This window comes from Mytilus galloprovincialis, chromosome 13 (genome assembly GCF_965363235.1).
Source record: "Mytilus galloprovincialis chromosome 13, xbMytGall1.hap1.1, whole genome shotgun sequence".
NCBI lineage: Eukaryota > Metazoa > Mollusca > Bivalvia > Mytilida > Mytilidae > Mytilus > Mytilus galloprovincialis.
The window spans coordinates 57,745,478-57,752,566 of NC_134850.1; positions in this window are offsets into that span (position 1 = coordinate 57,745,478).

Below are 7,089 nucleotides of genomic sequence, written 5' to 3' on the forward strand. Positions count from 1 at the left end.
TGCCTCGAATGTGTGTAAATACATGCATTTTTATATCATAATTAAATCTGTGTGTTTGTACAATTTTAAGTGTAACGGAGGACATTTCTGAAACTTCTATATACAGTAAACCTTCCTCTTATTTTAGCAACATTTAAACATCCTTATACTTAATGTAGTAAGTGGAGTACACCCAATCAAGATAAAACATGTTTCACAAGTTTTCAGGATGTGAATTTATTGAAATATATTTGTGCTATTTAGAAAAATGCCACCTTCTAATGTATCGTAAATAACTTTGAAATCACCACTAGAATACAATGAAATAAAGACGGATCATACAGTTTCAAAATATACAAGCGAGACTGTTCGTACAGTGAGAAATTCAAACAAGACAGTGTATTTTTCTCATTTCTGGCTTCAAAGATCTGGTTGAAACTTTTACCTCCACCTGAAATATACTTCATTTAGTTAATTAAGTCTGGTTTTTACGTTAATTTGTATACTAAGAGGGTAAAAAGATTGTTTTTCGGTTCACCGACTGATTTTCCTCAAGTGATGCACTTGAAAATCTCTTTATTAAGGCAAAGATACGAATAATGAATGCGCTGAATTTAATTCTAAACCATTTGAGAATATCGATGTCATCTGAATTAATCATTAAACAATGTACAGATGATCAAATTATCGTTTAATTCAGTATATCCATTAAATTTAAAATGTGATGCAAAAAGTTGTCGCTTCGAAAATTGTGACTTCCGGACAGCGTACAGAATAGTATCTACACTGTGTAAATAGTTTCTTCTCTTGTAATATTATTCCCTAATACAAATTTAGTGTGCCTGCTACTAAAACGTTTTCAGTATTTATTATTTCATAAAGCCTTACTAAAAGAAAGGCTACTCTGTCTAAATATTCCAACCGGAATATTGATCAATATTCAATGTTTGTTATGAATAAATACTTTAAAGTAATATAAATTGAGTCAATACAAATATTTAACTTGCTGCATTTCATAACCGTATTTACTAGTAACCATTAAATGAAGGAGTCGGTATTAGTCATTAGGGAATACTTTGTACTTGCAGCAAATATTAGTCTTTTCATCAGAATTCTGTAATACGATATGGTAGATGCCTTCTAAAGAATTGTTTTCGTTCCATTTCATCATGCATAGGAATCAAAAGATAATTCCCCAAAGTGTTCCAATGGAAAGAAGAGCTTTCCAAAGTTTATTTTATGTTCTTCGATGAAAAACAGAAATTAGTGTTTCTATTTACCGACATTAAACTTAAATGTTTTTGTTCATCAATATAAAACGGTTTCATAGACGTAGAAATATTTTATATTATAATTATATTGTACTGTTTTGCCACTGTTTACAATTTACAATCATACCACATCATTCTCCATGTTTAAATATTATTAAATTATGTTTTATAATTATAGAAACATTCGATGTAATGTTTCAATGTTTAAGACTCTTGCAATTCAATATAGTACGGCTCTAGAATTTCATATTTATAAATTATTATACGTGCGTGGATATTTGATTGATTCTTTGATTAGTTTATATTGAACGCCATTTTTAGCACTATTGGCAACGCGGTCTGTTTTTATTGGTAGAGACAATCTGAGTGATAAGAGAACCACCGAAAACTTACAATTCAAGTCAAATATGACTGTCGCACGTACATGCCACTTACAGGATTGAACTCCTCATCCTCATATTAGTTATACATCTCTTGCTTAACAATAAATTTATTCTGTATGTATTGCCAACTTCCATGGTGTGATCAATGCCCAACTTGTAGCTAACAACAAATTATTTGCAGTTTCCGGAATACATGATATTGTCCCTGGTTTTTGATCGGGTTCATGTTACTCAGTCTGTACTTGTCTATGTTGTTTTGTGTGATTTTCGTGTTTTGCCATGATTGTGTGAGTGTGTTTTCGTGAGTTATGAGTTTGAATATTCCTTTTGAGTCTGTTGCCTCTCTTTGCACGATTTGCTAGAATATGTTCTTGTGTAGCTGACTATAAAGGGCGTAAGAACGGGACTTAAATTTGATAAATTGATGATTGACATCAATGTTAGAAGAACCATAAGCATTCAATTTGTTTAGAACTTTTGTGACTCTCCAGTGTAGACAATAAACATTATTTTATTTTACAAATCTTAGGCCCTTGTCGGACAAGATACATGATACATCCTTACACAATAATTATTATAAAACATGCAAGTTTTTAGTGAAATACAAAGAAATACAGTGAAAATATGAGCTAGGTCGGTTTAATGTTTTTTTTTGGAAAAAGAAATAGATATCAACTTTATCAACAGGAAATAATAGAACGATAAATATAGTTTCTCATTGATTCGTAGTTTTCCTCATGACCAGTGCACAGCTACGATGGACTTACACACAACAATGCAGAGGTCTTCAAGGGGAGGTCATTCAGAACTAGCTATATATTTTATGAGATTATCCCCAATAGCGGTTCTCCTCATGACTAATGCATATAACAAGTGAATAGAACGTACAGATTCACTCGAATGTACCCTATTGATAATACAGTCGATTAAATATGACTAATCAAACATACATAACGTTACAGTTTAAATGATGTAGTCACAAAACTAAATAATAACTATAATTGAATGAATATTTTTTTTTTGAATTTTTGTAGTCCCTCGACTCCATATTCTAGTTTGTCGAAGTAAACATTAATTTAACATGACAACAGTGATGAGGTGAATTTATAGGGCTATGATGTGAAATGACAATTTTTTTCTAAAATGTTGTACATTTTGTCTTTATAAACTAAGCTATAGCTATCTACTGCGTACACAAATGTTTAAAAGCAAGCTACCCTGTTTTTTCAACTCTATTTTTTGTCAAAATATCAAAGGTCTTATAACATAGTCATATAATCTATTATATGTTGTAAATAATTCAATGAGTATATTAATTTTCTGACAGGTTTCAATTTCGAAAGAAATTTAAAGTTTTTGGTAAGTTAACAAGTAATTAACACTTATGACAACTCTCGACCCCGTAATAAAATCAACACAGCTATAATTTCGCATACAAATTCCAAGCCTAAAACAACTAAACAGAATCGATCTATCATTTGTACAATTTCTTTCCAGCCCATATTGTAACCAGCTGTAGAGGGCAACGGTGTTTGGCTTGTCTGCTCGTCTTTGACTTTTCCCTTATGTCTACATATCTGAGCACATGCAAACAATTTTAACAGCGACTTCTTTTCAATTATTTTTATATCATCATGTCGGTAATATAAAGATATAGTGATTATAGCCATCACAGTTGTCAGGACACTGATTATCACTTTCAGTAACAAAATCAAGATGAAAATACTAACCTCGCTACTCTCAGGAAGATTTTCCTCAACCATTGTCATTATAACTACAAATGTTAGAAATAAGGTTACTGAAAGTGATATCCTTTCTCCGGATTCTATTGGTAAACAAAACACAAATATATTGACAAAACCTACAAGTAAAACAGGAAGGACAAGACTAACGAATAGAAATAAAGGTTTCCGCTCAAGTTTGATTTGCAGGTTATACGTTGCTCGATCATAATCGTCTTGTACAGCTGTAACATTTGTAATGTCCCATCCGTCATGTGGCGTAAACCCTTGCAATGCTGGTTTAGTTTGATCGCCGTAGGTGTAGTCTCCAATGTATACTTGATTGCCCTCAAAATATAATTCAATCGTGCACACGTGGGAATCAAAAGGGAAGTAATACATGCTGGTAATGCAAATGGCTTCCACTATACCGCCAGCCTTAACCGAGGCATAACCATCATATGAATGACTAACATAAGTAGTCTTTTGGTCCAAGCGATCATCGAAAGTAAAAATGGACCGTTTTTCTATTGTATTCCTTATCATCATCTTTGGTAACCAGACCTCCTCCACTGGGAAATAAATTACATATATGTTGTTTTCAGTTACATTCCATTTTATAAGATGATCATCCCACATCAACTTGAAGCGTACAATTACTGAAAATGTTCCAACGTTTTCATTAAAATCTAATAAAAGATCAATGTACGGTGAAACTCTGACAATTACTTTATCAGATAAACTTTTTCTTGGTATGAGCTGGTTAGAATACTTTTCCATGAGGGTGCTTTTTAGTTGTCGCACTTTCTGATATCCGTCCAATTCTTGTGAATTACCCAAACAAACAAACACATGATACGTAAATGCTACAAGGAACCAAACTATCTTTGCCATATTTAGTTCAAAATACTATCTTTAGTGAATGCGTTGTACGCTGTAATGACTGTTATCTCCTGGATTAAAGAAAACAAAATGGTTAACTAGTGTTACACACTTTCCTCTTGCTAAGTATTGCAAAAAGATTAAATCAGCGAATATTACTTAAAATGTTAAGTTAACTTAATAAAAAAACATCTGTCAAGAAATCTATGTATGGTGGCAAATATCTGCCCCTCCTTGTCACTTAATTAAGTCGTCTTAAATATTCAAGATTAGTCGTTAAATAATCAAGAATAGTCGTTAAATAATCAAGAATTTTCTAAATATACTGCCAAAATATACCCAAAGGAACTTGCTTCAAATAAATCGACTTTATACGTTAATAACAGTCCATTCCTAGAGTTAGATATTTCGGTTTTACGCAGGAAACTCCATACTAACATATACGACAAATGGGAACATTTTTTTCGTTCTACATTGTTAATTTATCCTTTTTGGATGGTGATTTTTTTTTCGTTCTACATTGTTAATTTTTCCTTTTTGGATGGTGCTTTATTTTCGTTCCATACCGGTAATTTTTCCTTTTTGGATGGTAAATTTCTTTTGTCACCATCTTACGGTGTTTATATTTCACAAATCGTTCGCTATGCCCATGTCTGTTGTGATGTTTTTGATTTTAACGAACGTAATTTATGTATTACTGGCAAATTATTCAACCATGGATTTCGTTACCACAAATTACTTTTAAAAAACATTTACTAAATTCTTCCACAGATATAAAGATTTGGTTTTGAAGTTTGTTTGTGTCTGTAGAAAACTTATTTCAAACGGGATAGCATATCCTCATTTTACAGAAATATTGTTGACCGTGCCCGGAATTTTAGAAACAATCCTGGTGAACTTATCGATTCTTTAAAAAAACTTATTCTAAAAGTTTACCAATTCAACACTATTATTAGATCATTGAACATTGCCTTAATTGGTATTACTAATGATTTTGATATCAGTAAATTAAAACCAAACTAAATATTATTGTTATATACAAATACACATTCATAGATCTACAATCTGTCGATACCTGTAACTTGGCATTGCACAAGGTCATGTTTTTCTCTGACTGTTTATGACATCTTTACACTAAACCCTTTATATGTTGGATGTGTACAGACTGATATTCTGTCCTAGATGCATGATTTTGTTGTGTTGTCAGTGACTTTTGACTCGCTGTCAGTAACTGCGAGTACTCTCAGATCTGTACCTAGTGTCTTTTTTGTTGTTGGGATTTAAAAGTACCCGAAAAAATCCATTCAGTGCAGTATTTCTTTTTCGATCCATTTGATGAGTTTTCTCGTTTGAATTGACATTTTTCATTTTGGGGCCTTTTATAGCTGACTATGCGGTATGTGTTTTGCTCATTGTTGAAGACCATATGGTGACCTATTTGTTAATTTCTGTGTCATTTTGTCTCTTGTGGATAGTTGTCTCATTGGCAATCATACCACATCTTCTTTTTTACATTAACTAGCTAAAAAATCTAAGTTTTCGTATAAGATAGTAAAAAAAAATATTTGGTAAAAAATAAGAACAAGAGTTTTTGCCTATTTCATGACATGTAAAAACAGACTTATATATCTGACAAGTGCAAAGTGAAAAGTAAACATAATCAAGTGAAAAGTCGACTTAATCAAGTGAAAAGTCGACTTAATTATGTGACAACTCGACTTATGTATCTGAAAAGTCGACTTATGTATTTGACAAAATTTGGATTTTTTTGAAATACTAAGTCTTTTCTACCTCAGGAATAGATTACCTTAGCTGTGTTTGGCAAAACTTTTAGGAATTTTGGTCCTCAATGCTCTTCAACTTCGTACTTTATTTGGCCTTTTTAACTTTTTTGGATTCGAGCGTCACTGGTGAGTCTTTTGTAGACGAAACGCGCGTCTGGCGTATATACTAAATTTAGTCCTGGTATCTATGATGAGTTTATTTAACGTGAACAAGCAGGGTAAAAATTGTTTGATATAAATGCAACATTATTGTACCACTGTTCGAAAGTCATAAATCGACTGAGAGAAAACTAATTCGGAATACAGACTTAATCCGAGGGAAACACATCATCTGTAAGAGGAAGACAACGAAACAACAGAAACACTGAAGTGCAACAAAAAACCAAACGGTAATGTTAAATTCGTGTAAAAAGTCTAAAAATGATGCGGAGGAAGCCATGTATGTTGTTTTTTTTTTATTTCTAGTTCTGGTTTTTCAATAGATTCCTTCAACATACTAGTAGTCATCAAACCTTGAATTATCTAGTGATAGTATATAATCTGTATAGCGGAACGTGTAAATAAATATAATTGTATCTTCCTTCATTCTTCGTGAGAAGCTCATCTATATAAATATCAACAGGAAGTGGAGCACTGTTTGTAATCATATACTATTTTTATGTTCATAAATGAAACATTTACACTATCAATGATTACTACAAGAACGATGAATAAGGCAAAGTAGTATTCCGCTGTTAGACAATCATAATCCAGCTAAGCAAAAACAAATCCGTGTCACAAACTTAAACCGATTGAAACACGTCAATTATAAGGGCAATACACTGGAACAACAAAAACATTGATCTACAACAAAGCAAACACCACCATACATGGAAACGAACTGTAAATAGATAAACTCATCATAGATACCAGGACTAAATTTTGTATATACGCCAGACACGCGTTTCGTCAACAAAAGACTCATCAGTGACGCTCAAATCCAAAAAAATTAAAAAGGCCAAATAAAGTACGAAGTTGAAGAGCATTGAGGACCAAAATTCCTAAAAGTTTTACCAAACACAGCTGAGGT